We start from the raw sequence: 20,663 nt of genomic DNA on the forward strand, positions 1-20,663 counted from the left end.
AACAGTCTCTTCTCAGCAAAGCCACTGGTCAGAAGCTGGTAAACCCCTTTTCCACCCCAGACTCTACAGAAAGGATATGGCAAGGAAAAATTCCCTCCAGTTCCTAGAGAACAGCAAATAAATCAGGGACTAACAGAGATCCCTTTCCCAAGACCTCAGGTTTTCAGGCTCGGATCATGCCTGGAGAACACCCTGAAAGACTTCTGAGTTATCTTTTTCAATTCAGGCAGGACATCGATTATTTCCTTGGTTTGAGCTCCCTCCCTAATAAGTCCCACCAAGACAAATGACTTTGCAAATGACTTTGCTTTCTCTTTGGGTATTTCTTTTCACATAATGAGGTGGAATTACTTGAGTCCGGTGAGTTTGTGTCATTATTATTGAGCGCCCCCGTAGCCCTTATGATTTGGCAAAATGGTTTATGGTCATTTCCTCATTTTCCCTCATCATCGACATTAGTCATCTCGAACAACCCCAAAAAAGCCTGGGTTTGTAGGGTACGAACGGTTTAAAGAATCGAACTTGAAGTTCACAACTTTCACAGGTCACTTTTCCACTTTGTTACCAATTGGACTTTGTGTGGGTCTCCAACTAGTAGTCAAGGCGGACATTGGAGGCTAGATTAAAAGCTCCTCAAGGGCAGAGAATGTGTCTCTCGCTTCTGTGGTATTCTCTCTCAGGTCTTATTACAACACTGCACCTGCAGAAATTGATTGACAGGGATGGGAGGTAAACGTTGAAGAAAATGGCTCCCACAGTGGTCTTCCCACCTTCACCTCCAGAAGTACCAGAGTTTAGGAAATTAAACAATTAATCTTTCTTTTAATTGCATAGGAACATGGCTGAAGTAAACACAACTCATTCGACTCGTGCTCACTGAAAGTTATCTACTGTGAAGGATTAGCTGCCTCTCTCAACAATAACGAAGCTCTTGTTTTCCAATAAAGAGGTTAATTGGCTTCATAGAAAATACATGTACACAGTACGTAGACCCAATATTGGTTTTACACGGCCCTGTGTGAGGGAAGTTAGCGTTTCCTGTTTGTTAGCTGTTTTACAATAATCTGTCCTTGACCAATAATTGTGCTTACATCGCCATTGCTAATAGGTGGCAGCCAAACAGCTATTTAATGTGCCGTGTGCACCTGCCCGCCATCGATTTGTCTTCATCGCCCAGAGCCATTGATGTGGATCGTCTGAAGTTTTTTCTCTTTCTTCCTGGACATCAGCCTGGGCCTCAAACCCCGGGGGAGCACCGAGGAATGGGTGGTCTTTCTGAGGATAATGTCCATTTCCATCTCCAGTCCCATCCAAAGATGGATGTGTGGCCTTTGAGTATCCCCTGGGGCTAGAGTTGGAGCCTAGAAGTGAAAAAGAAACCTTGTTAAGAGACTTTTTAATCTTCATCATGTAGTACACTTAGAGCGTAAATTCCCCGAGCGCTAATCCAAACTGAAGGAGTTTACTCAGGGATGTTGTAAGGAGCTGAGAAAGAAAGTCAGATGGAAGGAAGAGTGAGTGGTTGGTGGAGGAGAGCAGAGAGGGCTGGGAGAAATGCTGATTGAGAGCCGCCACGGGAGAGGGATATGAAGGTGGGGTGATTGGTCGGAAGCCCCCGATATCTGCTTCTACTAAGGAGAACACAGAAATTACTTCTTCGTGTTAATCTCTCCCAATTTGTCCTAATTCCAGGACTGGAGTCTCTCTCACCTCTCACCCTTGTTCGTGTTGTTCCTCAGCCTGGAACTCCCTCCTCCCTACACCCTCTCGAACTCAGCTCTCCCTATCATCGAAGCCCTCCTGAAATCCCACCATCTGCTTCATGAGAAGCAGCATGGCTCAGTAGAAAGAGCCCGGGCTTTGGAGTCAGAGGTCATGGGTTCAAATCCCAGCTCCACCAGTTGTCAGCTGTGTGACTTTGGGCAAGTCACTTCACTTCTCTGGGCCTCAGTTACCTCATCTGTAAAATGGGGATTAAGACTGTGAGCCCGCCGTGGGACAACCTGATCACCTTGTTACCTCCCCAGTTCTTAGAACAGTGCTTTGCACACAGTAAGCACTTAATAAATGCCATCATTATTATTATTATTATCTGCAGGAAGTCTTCATCAGTCGATTCACAGCACCTCAGGTCATGTCAATCCAACAACCCCCTTTAGTACTGGATGTATTTTATTCCCATCCACAGCATGTACGTACTTATTTATTCAGTTCTATCACCCTGACATTTGAACTTTTCACTTTTATATTCTGTTTTCCTCCAGTTCCCACTACCATAAGCAATTTTTATCTGTCTGTTTCCTCCTTTAGAGTGTAAGCTCCTCAAGGAAAGGGAAGATGTGTCTTGCTATTGTTGAACTTTGCCAAGTGCTTAGTACAATGCTTTGCACCCATTAGGCACTCAGTAAATTCTTCTGACTTGGAACTCCCTCCCCCTTCATATGTGAGAAACCACATCTGCCCCCATCTTCCAAACCTTACTTTCATTCATTCATTCATTCAATTGTATGTGTGTGCAGAGCACTGTACTAAACGCTTGGGAAGTACAAGTCATCAACAAATAGAGACGGTCTCTACCCAACAATGGGCTCACAGTCTAGAGGGGGGAGACAGACAACGAAACAAAACATGTGGACAGGTGTCAAGTCATCAGAATAAATAGAAGTAAAGCTAGATGCACATCATTAACAAAATAATACTTCTCTGTCTTAGCCCTTCCTTCTTCAGAGGCTTTGGTCTGTGGCCTTTAAGCACTTGAATATTCATTCTTACCACAGCCCTACAGCACTGATGTACCTTTCCATTTGGATTTATTTGAATGTCTGCCTCCCAGCCTTATCTGTAAGCTGCTTGTGGGTCAGAAACATGCCTGCCAACTCTGTTGTACTGTTCTCTCTTGGGTGCTTACGATAGTGTTCCACATACAGGAAATGCTTAATAAAGATGATTGATTGACTGATTGGAACCAGTTTGCTTGGGTGGGGAAATAAAGGGCTCAAAAGTTGTCCTTCAAAAGTCATGACCGAGACTTTGGGGAGCCTCAATTTCTGGAGATTTTAAATAAAAAAATAAGACAGACACTCACCCGTTCCTGAGGGCCTGTCAACCAACAGACTGGAGGCATTAAAGGAACTTCATAGCACACTACAGACTTCTGTGAACTGGAAATCTAAAACCCAGACAGGCCTGGCCTGGCTTGACCTGGCCCCAGCCCCACCCAACTCAAGTGAAGGGAGGTCCAGGCTCTTGTCTTCAGGGAATGCTGCTGGGAATTGTAGTCTTGGCGACTCTTATCAATCAATCGTATTTATTGAGCGCTTACTATGTGCAGAGCACTGTACTAAGCGCTTGAGAAGTACAAATTGGCAACACATAGAGACAGTCCCTACCCAACAGTGGGCTCACAGTCTAAAAGGGGGAGACGGAGAACAGAACCAAACATACCAACAAAATAAAATAAATAGGATAGAAATGTACAAGTAAAATAAATAAATAAATAAATAAATAGAGTAATAAATATGTATGGATATGTATGATGTAATGTATGTATGTATGATGTAATATGTAATAAATATGTATGAATCATAAGGCTCTTATGATTCCTATAGTTGAATAATCAATACTAGGCCCAACCTCCCAAGGCCTGTAGTTACCCCTTCGCAGTAAGTGAGGCAACATGAAAGGAGCATTAGATCTTTTGGTCCACTAGGATTCACCTGTGCCCTCCCTCCTCCATTCCAAAACTCTCCAAAACAGGAGGAGAGGACAAACGCGCAGGGGGCCTACAGTTGGCTGGACTCACCCTAATCCAGCCCACTGTCACTGGGATAGATTAGCCAGAGTCAAGAGTCAGAGCCAGAGAAGCAGCATGGCTCAGTGGAAAGAGCCCAGGCTTTGGAGTCAGAGGTCATGTGTTCAAATTCCAGCTCTGCCACTTGTCAGCTGTGTGACTTTGGGCAAGTCACTTAACTTCTCTGAGCCTCAGTTCCCTCATCTGTAAGATGGGGATGAAGACTGTGAGCCCCACATGGGACAATCTGATCACCTTGTAACCTCCCCAGTGCTTAGAACAGTGCTTTGCACATAGTAAGTGCTTAATAAATGCCATAAAAAAATCCAAGAGACCCAAGATTAGCCAGGCCTTTGCTCTACTCCCTCTCCCTCCCCATCTCATAGCACTTGTGTATGTATGTATATATCTATAACTCTATTTATTTACATTAATGCCTGTTTAGTTTTTTTGATGTGTATATATCTATAATTCTATTATTTATATTGATGCTATTGATGCCTGTTAACTTGTTTCGATATCTGTCTGCCCCCTTCTAGACTATAGGCCTGTTGTGTGCAGGGATTGTCTCTCTTTATTGCTGAATTGTACTTTTCAAGCACTAAGTACAGTACTCTGCACACAGTAAATGCTCAATAAATAGGATTGAATGAATGAATCTGTGCAAGGCTCTAGAGTTCATCACCAGGATTTGACTCAAGAAGGGTAAATTCCCACAGTTTCGGTGCTACCAAGGGAAGATGAGGACAATCTATTTCTTTGCCTTTTTAATATAAATAGCTGTTCACAGTTCAATTTCATTCTAACTCCATATTGTTTAAGTACTTCATTCTGAATCCGTCAGTCATTCATTCAATCATTTATTGAGCACTTACCGTGTGCAGAGCACTGTACTAAGCGCTTGGGAAGTATAAGTCGGCAACATATAAAGACGGTCCCTACCCAACAATGGGCTCACAGTCTAGAATGGGGAGACAGACAACAAAACAAAACATGTAGACAGGTGTCAAAAATCATCAGAACAAATAGAATTATAGCTATATGCACATCATTAACAAAATAAATAGAATAGTAAATATGTACAAGTTAAATAAATAGAGAAATAAATCTGTACAAACGCATACAGGTGCTTTGGGGAGGGGAAGGAGGTAAGGCAGGGGGGATGGGGAGGAGGAGAGGAAAAAGGGGGCTCAGTCTGGGAAGGCCTCCTGGAGGAGGTGAGCTCTCAGTAGGGCTATGAAGGGAGGAAGAGAGCTAGCTTGGCGGTTGTGTGGAGGGAGGGCATTCCAGGCCAGGGGAAGGACTTGGGCCAAGGGTCGATGGCGGGACAGGCAAGAACAAGGCCCAGTGAGGGGGTTAGAGGCAGAGGAGCGGAGCGTGCAGGCTGGGCTGGAGAAGGAGAGAAGGGAGGTGAGGTAGGAGAGGGTGAGGTGATGGAGAGCCTTGATAGGATGGGGACTGATTATCATCCTAATTCTACTCATCTGGAGACAGGGGCCTGGATCAGATGACTTCTCAGAGGTCTTTCCAGTACTCTGGTTCTAAAAACTTCCCAAGCACAGGATTCCCTGCATACACCTTCATCCAAAAACGTGCCTTTAGAAAATCCTGGTGACACGAGTGATCCACTAGAAGCCTGCCCCCAAGTAGCCACATTCCTGTCAGTCTCTCCACCCTAAAATGAAGCTTCCCTAGGTCACGGAGTGGGCTCTTAGCTCTGCAATTTCTGCTGCTGCTTTCCGAACGAATTATATTAATTTCCAAATAAGTGGAGTCCAGGATAAAGAGGGCATTTCTAACTAGATTAAAAGAGGAAATGGATGGAGAGGGCAATCACAGTGCTAAGCCTTTATTTCAACATTCACATTTGCATTGACAGTCCTAAACTAGCAACTTTTCAATTAAATTTGATCTGTCATGGTAGCAAAAAAAAAAATTGAGGCCATCAGAATCAGCAGAGAGATTTGGCCGGGAAAGGCAAATTAAGTGGTTTCTTGCAAAATACACCATATTTGCTTAAAGCATTGCTCAAATAACAGGGACCAGGCCTCCTGTCTGGGCACTGTTATTCTATACAGTGGGCATTTGGGCACTGAGAGTTTGGCCCAAGGATGATTCTCCCCATAACTTCTCTCCCTGCTGCCAACATTTCCCCACCTGGTAGAGTGGCAGTGGCCCAGTGAAACAACCATTTGTTTTCCTCCACTCGGCGGAGGATCTGTGTCCTTGAGAAAGTTAAGTGCTCAAGTCATCTCTGCTCCTGGTCCATGCGCAGTACTGAAGTGAACCGTTCAGGACAGGGGCCGCCACTTAAACCAGTCTACCACAAATCTATTATGATTTAAAAAGGCAGGAAATAATGCATTCTTCCCTGCTTCCAACTCCAACACTGCATACATCATTGTAAAGTACCTTCTCCTCAAGGTTGTTCTTAAGAGCTGCGGCATCATACGTTTCAAGAGATTTTGCATTATTAAAAAGGTTTGTATTACAAAAACATGGGGGTCATAAATTAATGCATTCAATATGCTTTGCGACTTGACATTAGCTGCATTTTGTTAGAGAGATCCTTATTTATATCGGTCTAATAATCTGGGCTCATATCTGCTTATCATATTTCTGCAATTTGGAACGGCTCGATCATTAGTTCTACAGAGCCAGTTTAATAACATTAGATCAAAGCTCAAGAGACTGTGTCAATCAACCTTCAGTCTCTCTCTCTCGCTCTCTCTCTCTTGTTCTCACTCTCTTTCTCTCTCAAAGGTTCAGATTTAATTGGGAAAGCTTCTCTAGTAAACAAAGGTTAGGTGGAATTCCGTCCACTTCCACACCAGCAAAGTCCATATCCCTTCCAAGTGCTTTTTTCGGTGGAAGTGGAGCAGCTTTTAGATAGTTTTGACTTTAGAGGAGCCCCTTTCGGTCCAATACTTCTCAGCTGGACGAGAGAGAAGAGGTGGAGGTGAACTTCCGCTTCCATCCACCATCATCACGGTATTTACTGAACGCCTCCTGAGAGTGAAGTGCTGTACTAAGCTCTTGAGGGAGTTCAATAGACCTTCCACTTCCACCCACCATCATCACGGTATTTACTGAACGCCTCCTGAGAGTGAAGTGCTGTAGCCCGGGCTTTGGAGTCAGAGGTCATGGGTTCGAATTCCTGCTCCGCCACAAGTCTGCTGTGTAACCTTGGGCAAGTCACTTAACTTCTCTGAGCCTCTGTTACCTCATCTGTAAAATGGGGATTAAGATTGTGAGCCCCACGTGGGACAACCTGATCACCTTATATCCTCCCCAGCGCTTAGTACAGTGCTTTGCACATAGTAAGCGCTTAACAAATGCCATCATTATTATTATTATTATTACTAAGCTCTTGAGGGAGTGCAATAGACTATGAACTTACTGTGGGCAGGGAATGTGTCTATCAACTCTGTTATATTTTAGTCTCCCAAGAGCTTAATACAGTGCTCTGCACACAGTAAGAGCTTAATAAATATGATTGATTGATTGACTAGAAGAAAGACACAAAAACAAGGAAGCACTGTGGCCTAGTGGGTAGATCGTAGACCTGGGAGTCAAAAGGACCTGGGTTCTAATCCTGGTTCTACCGCTTGTCTGCTCTGTGAGCTCAGGTAAGTCACTTTACTTCTCTGTGCCTTAGTTCATCTACAATAATGATGGTATTTGTTAAGCACTTATTATGTGCAAAGCACTGTTCTAAGTGCTATAAAATGGGGATTAAGACTGTGAGCCTTATGTGGGACATGAACTATATCCAACCTGATTAACATATCTATCCCATACTTAGTACAGTGCCTGGCACAAAGTAAGCACTGAACAAATACCATAAGAAAAAGAAAGAAAAAAAAAATGAGAAGTAGCATGGTCTAGGGGAAAGAGCACAGTGCTGGGAATCAAAGGACCTGCCAATTGCTTGTTGTGTGACCTTGGACAAGTCATTTCACATCTCTGTGCCTCAGTTTCCTCATCTGTAAAATGAGGGTTCAATGCCTGTTTTCCCTCTGACACCGTGACGCAGGAACTGTGTCCAACCTGGTAAACTTGTATTGACCCCAGTGTTTAGAACAGTGCTTGACGTATACTAAACACCTAAAAAAATTATAAAAATGATAGTCATTGTCCGGCTCAACACAAAGCAAGCACTCAATAGATAATTCTTATTATTATTATTATTATTATTATTATTATTATTATTATTATTATGGTATTTGTTAAGCGCTTACTATGTTCCAGGCACTGTACTAAGCAAAGGGGTGGACGCAAGCAAATCGGGTTGGACACAGTCCCATGGGGGGCTCACAGTCTCAATCCCCATTTTACAGATGAGATAACTGAGGCCCAGAGAAGTGAAGTGACTTGCCCAAGGTCACACAACAGACAAATGGCCGGCATTAGAACCCATGACCGTCTAACTCCCAGGCCTGTGTGCTCTAGCCACTAAGCCACGCTACTTCTTATCTTTCCATCTAATGGAGCAGAGAGACTGACAAAATCATTTACGAATAGTGGGAGCAGGAAGCAGAGGCTTATAGAGCTCATTGAGATAATTCCTACATTGGTGTAGAAGTAATAGTACTTATCGTGGCTCAGTGGAAAAAGCCCGGGCTGGGGAGCCAGAGGTCGTGGGTTCTAATTCCGGCTCCGCCACTTGTCAGCTGTGTGACCTTGGGCAAGTCACTTAACTTCTCTGGGCCTCAGTTCCTTCATCTGTAAAATGGGGATGAAGACTGTGAGCCCCACGTGGGACAACCTGATTACCTTGTATCTACCCCAGGGCTTAGAACAGTTGCTTGGCACATAGTAAGCACTTAACAAATACTAACATTATTGTTATTATTATTAAGTACTTACTGTGTGCATAGCAGACTAAGCACTGGGAAAGAGTATACAACTGGGAATTAGGCATGAACCCCTTCCTGCAAGGGGCTTACAGTCTACGGGTGTTAGACGGTTCCCCTATTGTCGCCTCTTTCAACTCGGTCCTATTTTGGCCTGTCTTATGTAGGGAGATTGTGTACATAGACCAGTAATGGCGAAAGAGCAAATCGCTTGCTCAGATCACAGTCGGAGTTGCTGTTTTGAGCAACTGGATTCACGAGCTACTTAAAAAGATAGAGAACTTGATAAGGGTGTCTGAGAACCAGAGGACTTCAGCCACGCCAAAGCCGAACCTCATTTCAGCTCTAAAAAAACTTCTCCCCACCAAGTAAAATCATTCCGCCTCTGACTGCATTGCAAGAGACATAAGGTCTGTCGCAAGAGATCTCAAAACAGTCGGTAATGCTAAATGCTACTGGGAAATTACAGTCTTGTGGCACATATGGACTGCCTCGGTGGCAGCATATATAAATATTTCATTGGCTAATTGTAGTAAGTTATCAGATTGCACATGCACAGACAGATTGACACATGAGATGTTCCAAGAACACCACGTAATAGGACATACAGCTGAGATATATTTTTCACATCCACTTGGCACGCGGTGAAAACGTGGCCCCCCACACATAGTCCTTCATCAGATCCCTCATTGAAAGGGAAAATGTTTAAATTAACCTAGCATGTAGCAACAGGAAAGGAGTCTGAGCAAGCGGCTAAGGGACGAGTTCTGAGTTCAAAACCCGTTTACCCCTGCTGTGTTGCTGCACTTGAGCTCTCGGGCTACAGCTGCCTCAACCGTAAAATTGGACCCACCGCCCTTTATGTCCATATCCATAATTTATTTTAATATCTATCTCCCCCTCTAGATTCTAAGCTCCTGTGGGCAGGGAACGTTTCTACAACTTTGTTATATTGTACTCTCCCAAGCGCTTAGTACAATGCTCTGCTGACAGTAAGCACTCCATAAATACCATTGATTTATTGATTGATGGGGTGTCCTGTGGAGAAACCAAACGATGACCGCCAAGGGTCAGGTGATGGGAAATCCTCACATCAGGCTAAATTTATAATCGCTGTACGTGTCACCTTCTGGCCTAGTGGAGAGGGAACAAGCCTGGGAGCCAGAAGGACCTGGGTTCTATTCTCGGCACTGCCAATTGCTTGCTGTGTAACCTTCGGCAAGTCACTTAACTTGTCCGCGCCTCAGTTTCCTAAACTGTAAAATGGGGATTAAACACCTGTTCTCCCTCCTACTTAGACTGTGAGCCCCATGTGGGACAGGGGACTGTGTCTGATGCCTGTCCCGCTGTCAAACCCCGGCCCACGTCCTCCCCTTGGCTTGGAATGCCCTCCCTCCGCACATCCACCAAGCTAGCTCTCTTCCTCCTTTCAAAGCCCTACTGAGAGCTCACCTCCTCCAGGAGGCCTTCCCACACTCAGCCCCCTTTTTCCTCTCCTCCCCGCTTATGTCCTTCCCCTCCCCACAGCACCTGTATATATGTTTCTACAGATTTTTTTTTTACTCTATTTATTCTACTTGTACGTATTTACTATTCTATTTATTTTGTCAATGATGTGCATCTAGCTTTTCTTCTATTTATTCTGATGACTTGACACCTGACCACATGTTTTGTTTTGTTGTCTGTCTCCCCCTTCTAGACTGTGAGCCCGTTGTTGGGTAGGGACCGTCTCTATATGTTGCCAACTTGTACTTCCCAAGCGCTTAGTACAGTGCTCTGCACACAGTAAGCACTCAATAAATACGATTGAATGAACTTTTACCTACCCCAGTGTTTAGAACAGTGTTTAGCATATAACGCTTAACAAACATTATGAAAAAAAACCCTAAAAACTTCTCATGAAGGAAGAGCTCAGCCAGAACCACTAGCCAGCGGCGGGGCTCTGAAGCCTTATACCCTTCCCCCAAAACTGTGAATATTAATTCTATTTGTTCTGACGACTTTGACACCCATCTACATGTTTTGTTGTCTGTCTCCCCCTTCTAGACTCTGAGCCCGTTGTTGGGTAGGGACCGTCTCTATATGTTGCCAACTTGTACTTCCCAAATGCTTAGTACAGTGCTCTGCACACAGTAAGTGCTCAATAAATATGATTGAATGAATGAATGAATGAATACCCTCCCCTCCCGGCCCATGGATTCAGTAGCCATGCTAAAGTCCCAGGCCCTGTGGAAAGGGAAGGCTGATGAATGAGAGATACGACCTTTATACACTCTACAATGTTGGGACATCTCTGCTTCCTGGACCAGGAATTGGGTTGAGGAGCAAAGGGGAAAGGAATGGGGAAGGAGAGAGAAAAGGGAAGGGCAAAAGTAGAGAAAAAGAGAGAACGTGATGCTCTGAGTAACTTTTCCAGGTTGAGTTTAAGTGTCTCATGTTACATTGGGTTTTGTCATTCAGCCCTTCTGCCTACTGTCTTACAGCATGTGGGCAAGGCCGGCTTCCAACAGAGATCGGGTGAGGTAATCACCTCGAGATGCATTGTCTTGGGGGCAGTGAAAAGATTGAAAGCCTCTGACCTGCTCCAGAAGCACTGTCTGTGTGAACAGTAACCTGGGAGGGGAATGTGATGCCTTTGGAGCAAAAAGGGAGATCAAAGGGTCCTCCAGCCCAAGAGAAACTACAATAAGGGGTTCAAGTGGACGTCTAAATCCCACCATCTTGGCACCCTACTGGGGGCATGCAGTGTAAAATGATTATGTCCTAGAGAACCTGAACAAATTTTCCACTGATGCTGTGTGACCTGATGCCTGAAGCCATCCCTGACTGAGGGCTCTCAGAAAATAACAAGGGAGCTAAAAGACCATGTTCCACTGACCCATAAACAAACGTCTTTGACCCCGCCATGGAACAGAGGAGCCTCAATCCCCAGGCCGAGAAGAAATGGAACTTCCTTTCTCCTTGATTTTTATGCTCATTTCATTTGACTTATTTCTAGAACCTGTTACTCTGGCTTCTGGAATACTTGCTAACAGGACCCAGAAATCCATAACCTGAAATGTGATAAATCAGCCCCCAAATGTCTGTTATAGCCACACATCCAGTTGGAAAATTCAACAGATTACCCGGCGAAATTCTGTCTCCTAAACTTTCTCTTCTCCACCTATCCAAACTCAAACAGAGGCAGCTTCCCCTGGGGAGCTGCCAATTTAATTAAGCTTGCTAAGTGGTAGGGCGAGGTGGCCTTGTGCCTGATGTTTTTTAATTAACGTTACACAGAACTGCCCCCGAACTCTCACAACTGAATATTCAATCCTTCTCTGGTAAAAGATAAAGTCCCTGACACCAGCGCTGGTGAGATGTCCGGAAGGAGGCAGGATTCACAAAGGACACTACCGCCTCTGAGAGAACCCTCCAGGAGACATGTTCCTAAACTAGCTGAACATTAAATATATCAAGGTCAGAATGATCCGACCGAACGGGAGTGTGAGGAGCCTCGCTGGATAGCGTGAGAAGATTGTCACCTGCCAGAGGGGGATGCTTAAGGAGGACTGGCCAGAAGGCAGGGGAATGGATTGGTTGACCTCACTGGGATCCATTCCAGCCCCCAAAATTATATGGACATCCATAACAGCATCTCCCGGGGAGAACGACTCTATAAATGAACTAGCGAGAGCAGCTTTTAAGATCGGTTCTCATCCGTGATCGGTAGTTTGAAATCACCTCTGCGATCACACCTTGGTCTTTAGACTGCAGCTCTGTAAAAGCTGCATTCTGATGTTTCAGTGACTTGCTTTACATTTATTGGCATGGGTGTCTTTGTCTCATCTCCCCAACATAGCTTGAACTCTCCAAAGGGGGTGCCCTGTCTTCTTTTTCCTTTCTAATCGGACCCAGCATCCATTCAGCATATTCAGCATCCCACCAAAATCTGTGGCTCCCCAAAAAGTCAAGAAGTTCTGTTGACTGACTGTTCCGCCTTATAGACTGGAGGTACAGACCAGAGACAGAGACAATCTACAGTACAGAGTGTAAAATCTTCGAGACCAGGGAATGTATAACTTTGCTTCTGGAGTATTCTCCCAAGTGTTCTGTGAGGTACCTAGCACTCAGTAGACTTTTCAATAAATAGTACTGATTGATTGACAACTGACTGATTTGTATTGAGTTTTGTCCATCTAGTAGCCTCTGCCTTAACCGGCCCAAATCCCCCATACCCCCACTTTACTGCCTATGATCAGAGCATGAATTTTGAGTTTCAGTGAGGATTTGTAGCCTCAGTCCCAAGGCCAGAGAAAAGGGGTAGTTTCACAGAAAATCAGCTGACCCACATTCAGTGCCCCATTTGGCCCAACAGGTCAAAGCAGTGAGCAAGGCTAACCCCTGTCTTCTAATTTAACTTTTTAATAATGATATTTTGTTAAGCCTTACTATGTGCCAAGCATTGTTCTAAAGTTCTGGGGGAGATCCAAGATCATCAAGTCAGGCACAGTCCCTGTCCCACATAATAATAATAATAATGGCATTTATTAAGCACTTACTATGTGCAAAGCACTGTTCTTAGCGCCGGGGAGGTTACAAGGTGATCAGGTTGTCCCACGGGGGGCTCACAGTGTTAATCCCCATTTTACAGATGAGAGAACTGAGGCACAGAGAAGTTAAGTGGCTTGCTCAAAGCCACACAGCCGACAAGTGGCGGAGCCGGGATTTGAACCCATGACCTCTGACTCCAAAGACCAGGCTCTTTCCACTAAGCCACGCTTCTCCCACGTGATGCTTACAGTCCAAGTTGGAGGGAGAACAGGTATTGAAATACTATTTTAAAGATGGAGAAACCAAGGCCCAGAGAAGTTAAGTGATTTGGCCACGACCACACAGCAGGAAAGGGGCGGGCCCAGGATTATAAAGCCAGGGCTTCCAACTCCCAGGCCCTGGCTCTTTCCACTAGGCCCCGCTGCTTCTCTGGGGGTATCACACACTCACATTCGAACTGAGGGATCTAACCTGTTCCTAGGACATATGATTTCACTCCCACACGAACCAGTAGAATCCTTCTTGCCAAAGTGGCCCAGCTCCCACAACTTCTAAAAAAAAAAACCTCAAGGAATATTAATGTCTGGCAAGAAACTACTGACAAGATGGGTCTCAGTGAGAAGACTTAAAAGCAGAGTTATATTTCGGGGCTTAGGCCCAAAGCTTTTTTTACGGGACGTGGAACTTCCGCAAAATTCTGGAAATGGACCTGGTCTGGAATGAATGATGCAGGAGATGAAGACCACAGTTGAGGACAGTATAAAGGGACAAAAACTGCTAGATCGCAGGATGTTGAGGGCAGGGATCAAAGAGAGTACTTTATCGTTCTCTCCTGAGCATACAGTGCCCTGTAAACAGTAAGTGCTCACAAAATCCACTGATAGGTTGATCCTATCCATGCGTCCCAGCCTGGTCGAGAAGTGTCAGGTATGACCGACAATCTGTCCCACATCGTGCACATAATAATAATAATAATAATAATAATGTCATTTATTAAGCGCTTACTATGTGCAAAGCACTGTTCTAAGCACTGGGGAGGTTACAAGGTGATCAGGTTGTCCCACGGGGGGCTCACAGTCTTAATCCCCATTTTACAGATGAAGTAACTGAGGGCCAGAGAAGTGAAGTGACTTGCCCAAAGTCACACAGCTGACAACTGGCGGAGCTGGGATTTGAACCCATGACCTCTGACTCCAAAGCCCATGCTCTTTCCACTGAGCCACGCTGCTTCTCTATGGACCAGCAGGCATGCAAAGCATTCAGAGAAGCAGCGTGGCCTAGTGGCTACAGCACGGACCTGGGAATCAGAAGGTCCTGGGTTCTAGTCCCAGCTCTGCCACTTGTCTGCTGTGTGACCTTGGGCAAGTGACTTCACTTCTCTGGGCCTCAGTTACCTCATCTGTAAAATGGGGATTAAGACTATGAGCCCCACATGGGACACGGACAGTGTCTGACCTGATTAGCTTGTATCTACAGCAGCATTTAGAAGAGTGCCTGGCATGTAATAAGCATTTAACAAATACCACAGTTATTATTATACCGCAAAAAGCCCCTGCTGTCGGAGAACAGCCCCTGTCCGATTGAAGCCCGCTGCCTGCTGGGCTATCACATCATTTAAAACCTGTAGATTAAGCTCCTGATGGACAGGAATCACGCCTATCAACTCTGTTGCTTTGTGTTTTCCCAAGCACTTTGTACAGTGCTCTGCACATAGTAAGCCCTCAATAAATACCACCGATTGATTGATCAGGCCTCTCTCTCTCTGAACAGCATCCCACCTTCCCTGCTTGTACTTCCCAAGTGCTTAGTACAGTGCTCTGCACACAGTAAGTGCTCAATAAATACGACTGAATAAATGAATGAACCCGAGCAGCTGCTTGGGTTTCCTGACCTCATTCCTGGCCTATCCTAACCCCAGAGAGGCATTACTGACTGACCCCCACCCCCACCCCCACTAGACTGTTTGCTTGCTATGGGCAGGGAACATGTCTGCTAATTCTGCTGTATTGTCCTCTCCCAACTGCTTAGTACATTGCTCTGCACATAGCAATCAACTGATTGTTCGATTGAATTGTCAGCCAGCTCTGGGCAGGGGAAGGAGCCACCGTGAGTAAAAGCCACTTCAGCCCTGTGGACACTGACAGCCCAGATCTACCCTGGGGCTTTATCTGACCCCTCTGACTCTATCCCTTCCTGAAAGGGAAGACATCACAGGATGAGCCACCCCACCGTATGCTCTTTCCACTTGTCGCAAGGCATACGCTCTTTCCACTTGTCGCAACAAACCTCCGCTTTTCCCTTCGCGTTGATGTGAGAGCAGAGGCCCCCAGCTCCCGTAGTCCCAGGTGGCTTTTGGCCATGGTTGAAGACCCACCAGGCCGCCGTCGACTCTTTCAACTGCCACCGCCACGCCGCTAAGCCCCAGATCGCAGAAATGATCGTCCTAGAAGAGGCTCCAGCTGCCCTTCTCTGTTCTCCAGAGAACAAACCGAAGAAACGGAAAGTAGGAAGCTAGGATTGTTGCTGTAGGTTTTGCCTCCTCTTAATTGGCTTTGTATCTGCTGGAGTTGACGGAGAAGGCCCGAAATCAAAGGACTGTCATTTCTGTAATTAAAAAGAAGCATTACTGCAAGAGAAGATTCATTGTTCAGGCTGGTACTGAATTATAGTATATCTTTAATTACCCATGCTTTCTTCCCAGTTATTTTAGTGTTTTATTAATTCTAGCTCTCAACGTATCCTTTCCATTTACAACCTCCGATAGAATAAAATGCGACAATTTGTTTTCTTTTTTTGCCTAGTAGATGGTGTACTCTCTACCATGATGGGTCAACCTGACCTTAACTTTAGTTTTATTGTGCGCTATCTACAATGGTGTGTTATCAGCGCCTCCAACTCTTTTGTGTTTATGCGGGTTTTTTTTAATGAGCATGGTTCAGTGGACCTTAACCCTTAGTAACAGACAATCAAATTAGGATTCTTTAGCAAAGATTTGCTTACATTTCTTCCCCGCTGAAATACAAGGAAATAAATCACCCTTAAGCTAGGGTGGAACGTGAGTGAGAACTAATTGGCAGTCGGCAGTGTTAATAGGATTTCAGGGAGCATATCCATTTCAAACAGCAAAGGCCCACTTATATGTCAGTTCCGTTCAATGCGACTCAACCCATTGGCATTTATTTTTTGTTTTTACTCCTTTGTGCTTCCAAGGTGACTGGTAGGATTGGAATGGGGGATGAGGGTGACTGAGGACAGGCAAGGGATGTTGGGAAGTGATAGACTCTCCTCTGAAAGGCCGATTTGGTGGTTTAAGAGGTCGTTGACGGCTTTGTGAATACCAGAAACCCAGACACTTGTGATGTCATGTGTGTCTTGCCGGACAGGCAGTGTAACATAATGACAACATATGACGACAGTCCGAACTTAGCATCTCTCTGGGGAGCCCCTGACCAACTCCAATAGCTCCAGAGCCTCTGGGCTTCCTTTCCAGATCTCTGTGAACATAGGTGCCACTTCTGAGCCTTGGAACTTGGTGGCAGGAGCCCAGGTGGAGAGAAAGTGGGCATCAAAAATCAAAATACTGTTCAGGGGATGGGCCAGCCTGAAAGCCAGACTGTCAGGTATAATCCCGGAGGAAGGGTCTCCTTCCTAGGCTCCATGTCCTTTCACAGCCCTGATTTTAGAGCCATCTGCACCATCTTAGTCCTTTTTCACTTAACACTAGAAGGTCCCACCTGAAGTGCAGGGTAGACTAGCGGAATGAGCACAGGCCTGGGAGTTAAGAAACCTGGCTTCCTAACAGGTGACTTGCCTGCTGTGGGACCTTGGACAAGTCACATAATTTCTCAGTGCATCAGTTTCTCCATCTGTAAATGGGGAGAAAATACCCACTTGTTCTCCCTCCCCTTTGGACTGTGAGCCCCATGAGGGCCAGGGACTGGGCCCAACCTGATTACCCTGTATGTACCCCAGCACTTAGTCCAGTGCTTGTCACATAGTAAATGCTGAACAAATGCTGCAATAATTTTATATTTTTCTAAAATAATAATAGGGAAGCAGCATGGCCTAGTGGTGCTTAACAAAGGTAACAATTGTAATAATAAAAATAATACTTTTTACTATTATTTAAAGCTGGACAATTTGAGCCCCTCAGTTCCCTGTCATTTGGGGACATGGTCACAGAAGCGAATCCTACTGCCTGGGATCAAGGCCTGAGGAGACCACTGATTCCAGATGGTTTCCCCAGAAAAACTTTCTTCTCAAAAACTCACCCATTAGATCCTAACCAGTTTGGGCACCGGATGAACCAAAGATCTAATTCTCCTAGAGCAGATGGATTCATCTCCATCTCTTTTTGTTATTTAAAATGTTTGCAGACCCCAAAACAAGATTTTTTAAAAAGTTTCAATCTTACCTAAGAGAAAATTGCTTGGGAAGAGTCTGGGTGGGGGCCAGATGTGGTGTTTCCAGAAGTTCCCGAGAAGCAGTGTGGCCTAGAGTCAGAGGACCTGGGTTCTAATCTTGGCTCCTTTATTTGCTGTGTGACCTTGGGCAAGTCACTTCATTTCTCTGTACCTCAGTTACCTCATTTGTAAAATGGGGACCAAGACTGTGAGCCCCATATGGGACATGGACTGTATCTAACGCAATTAGCTTGTATCTGCCCTAACATCTGGGACATAGTAAGTGCTTGACAATTACCACACACACAAAAAAAGAGGGTTCTTGAAGGGAGAATCCAAGCAGCAGGGGTTGATTGGCGCCAAGCACTGGAAGAGATTCAGCGCAGAGACCATGGGGAGCAGAAGTCCCAGAGAGAGGTTGGACCTGCCCAAGGTGAATTGCACGGTGGGAGTTGAAGAAGTGATCACTGGAACAAGGTCTGAAACGTGCCAGAAAGACTTGTGCCTCTTCTGAGGGAGATACCGATCAAGGCACCCCATTAATTAAGAACACATTACCCTTCCAATCCTCTGAAGGCCAGGGTCACAAGATTTTGTCTTCATATTCATTCTCGGCCAGTTTGCAAGTCATCCACCAGTCTTAGTCTCCCTCTCTCCCTTCTGTGACGAGATATTGTCACCTGGAGCTTAGTGAGTTCATCTCCTTGTTCCTCTCACCTAAGGTTTTGGCCCCCCACTCAGCTTCATCAACAAAATGCCTTGTTTGGTGCCCACTTATACCCTAAGGTCCCAGCCACAGACAACTCCACCTACCAGAATGGGGCCTGGTAGAGACAGAGACACTCATCTTCGCCCTCAAATACCTCCACCTACCAAACGGGGCCTGACAGAAACAGAGACACTCAACTTTCCCCTCAAATTTCCTCTCACCCCGATGAGGACAGCTTCTCAGCAGGAAATCTCAATGTGATCCTTCGCCTGCTCCCACAACACACCATCAGGCAGTCTCTGCCACCATTTCTCCCCTCTCTTTCTTCTCAGCCTTCTGAAGTCAGACCCCTCTTTCCATCTTTCAATCCGATGTCCAAGACATCAGTGGGTGTCCAACACATCACTGTGTCCCCTGTCCCCTTGTATTCTTGGTCACTGCTACATAACGGGAGGGGTTAAGAGTCCTTTTAGGTAGGTCTATTGTGTCGGGTTGGGCCACGTGCTTTTTGATGAGAACGGTCCTCCCTTAAATCCATCTGGCTGCTATGCTGTGGGTGTGCCGGGTGTGGGATGGAAGATGGCAGTGCAGTGAGAGAGGGGCAGGTCCCTGATTAGATTAGTCCATCCTTTGCTATCAACATCAGCTTACCATCAGCATCACCAAAGGAGATCTCAGACAAAGGAGAGGAGAGATATGGAGCGGAAAAATGTTGGAGGGAGCTGTAGGATTTTGGAGGGAGCAGAATCCCACTGGAGAGAGTGGGAATAGGGGTGGCAGGGAGAGTCAAGTATCCAGATAAATGAATCTGAAAGTTAGTTTCTTCTTGGTTGAGGAACTGAGGGCAGAATCTTCTGCCCGAATCGCCCATTAAACTGGCTTTTCCTCTGCTTCCCAGAGCAGGGCAGACATCTTACCAGATTCTGATAAAGCCCAAGCCACGGGTTATGCCATTGAATGTGCTGCTTGGCATTTAGGTCACTCTCAAAGATCCAACTCTTCGGAGAGAAACCTCTGGAAAAGGAATGGATTTTTTTTCCCCAAACTCTATTACTCATTTGGGCTCTGTTCCACTCTAAGCCTTAGAAAACTGAAATCACAGTTTTTTATCTGACAGAGAGGAGATGTCTGCGGCTGTTTCAGTAACCAAAAGGCTGACAATGCCTGTTCTCCAAGCAGAACAGCAAATCCATCCTTCTTTATCCAAAGAGTCTGCTGGTGCAAAGAGCAGAGTATAAATTGGAGAAAGGTCAAGCCACCTAATCACAAAATGATTGCCTTTAAGGGGAAAGTCATATTTATTAAGCCAAAGAATTTTGCTTTTCCAATCTGTTCACCAAACAGAACTCGGTTTTCTGTCTCCATCACTTTAGTCCACGTGGGCACCCGGGTTTCGCCTGCCACAGTGAACAGAGGTCGGGACTCCAGTTATTTCAATCTGCTACTATGCATGGGAGACAAATACCCTAAACTACAGAAGGTGCTCGGCACTTGCACAGAGCTATGGGAAGGGGGAACCAAGGACATTTATCCATTCCTAGGAGAAGGTTTCGAGGCGTGTTACCTTCATGGGACACGTAGCAGGCTCCCTGTGGCCAAGATCGGGTTCCTAGAGGTTAACAGTTTGAGCCTGCTTTCGCTCATGTTTCCCAGATGGTTGAAGATGTCTGTCCACGTGTACAGCCAGAGTACAATGTGCCCACATGACAATGGAACCCAGATTGTTCAGGCATCACCACGTCCAAGCGTGGCATTCTGTCGGCACGACTACAAAGGCATGGGTGGGGCTTAGGGAGCAGGTGCACACTAGGAACCCAGTCCTCAAATCCCACAAGAAACCAACTCCTTCTCAAGGGCACCTGGGATGCCCTGGGATTGTCTAGGCAATGAATTGCTTGCCACCTGCTGCAAGAGTCACCTGCTGGCTTGGCAAAATGCCCACCGCCTGTCCTCCTTGGCGTTTCAAACCACTTCCCTCCTCGCTTTCAAAACTCTCTGGAAGTAATAATAATAATGGTAGTATTTGTTAAGCGCTTACTATGTGCCAAGCACCGTTCTAAGCGCTGGGGGGGATACAAGGTAATCGGGTGGTCCCACGTGGGGCTCACAGTCTTAATCCCCATTTTCCAGATGAGGTAAATGAGGCACAGAGAAGTGAAGTGACTTGCCCAAAGTCACACAGCTGACACGTGGTGGAGTCGGGATTAGAACCCATGACCTCTGACTCCCAAGCCCGTGCTCTTTCCAGTGAGCCACATAGCTTCTCAAATACTATACAAATACAAATATTATGATATTATTATCTTCCCAGTCAAGCTCCTAGTGTGCTCTCCCAATAACAACAATAATAATAATGGAATTTGTTAAGCACT

At 45.6% G+C, this 20,663-nt stretch overlaps 1 long non-coding RNA gene across 1 annotated transcript; it reads right to left on the bottom strand.

Moving 5' to 3' along the window:
* Positions 1 to 846: 846 nt before the first annotated feature.
* Positions 847 to 19,944, bottom strand: LOC119945270. The gene is made up of 3 exons (XR_005456161.1): positions 19,856 to 19,944; positions 15,466 to 15,783; positions 847 to 1,361 (listed from the first exon to the last, which is right to left on the bottom strand). It is a non-coding gene; the product is annotated as an uncharacterized LOC119945270 (long non-coding RNA).
* Between the last annotated feature and the right edge of the window lie 719 nt (positions 19,945 to 20,663).

The sequence above is a fragment of the Tachyglossus aculeatus genome, chromosome 24 (genome assembly GCF_015852505.1).
Source record: "Tachyglossus aculeatus isolate mTacAcu1 chromosome 24, mTacAcu1.pri, whole genome shotgun sequence".
NCBI classification, from domain to species: Eukaryota; Metazoa; Chordata; class Mammalia; order Monotremata; family Tachyglossidae; genus Tachyglossus; species Tachyglossus aculeatus.